This window comes from Punctularia strigosozonata (assembly GCF_000264995.1).
Source record: "Punctularia strigosozonata HHB-11173 SS5 unplaced genomic scaffold PUNSTscaffold_5, whole genome shotgun sequence".
Classification (NCBI taxonomy): Eukaryota; Fungi; Basidiomycota; class Agaricomycetes; order Corticiales; family Punctulariaceae; genus Punctularia; species Punctularia strigosozonata.
In genome coordinates this window covers 1,832,149-1,832,525 of record NW_006767437.1, presented here as the reverse complement: position 1 = coordinate 1,832,525, position 377 = coordinate 1,832,149, and positions in this window count along the sequence as shown.

Below are 377 nucleotides of genomic sequence, written 5' to 3'. Positions count from 1 at the left end.
AAGGCGACACTTACAGTACACAATATCCCAAACCACACGGCGTAGCTGGACACCGGACAGTACGGTGATGGGATCGAGACGACGCATCAAAAGGACACGCAGGACGCGCGCAGAAGTTTTCTTCTTCGGGGCTTCCAAGCCGTCTTGACTGTTCTGAACTTTCCGACGTTTCTGCGCCCGCTTCGCTCCAAGCCGTTTCCACAGGTCACCGGTGCTATACTCTTGCAATTCGATATAGTCGTAAATCTCCGTGATATGCCCCTTCACGTAGGGATTCTTTTCTCCGATTTTCTTCGCCTCCGCTACGATCTCAGCCTCAGGCTTACGTTGTCGTTCCGCCCATTGGAATTTGGCAACGAGCTGCTTGTCCGTTGGTT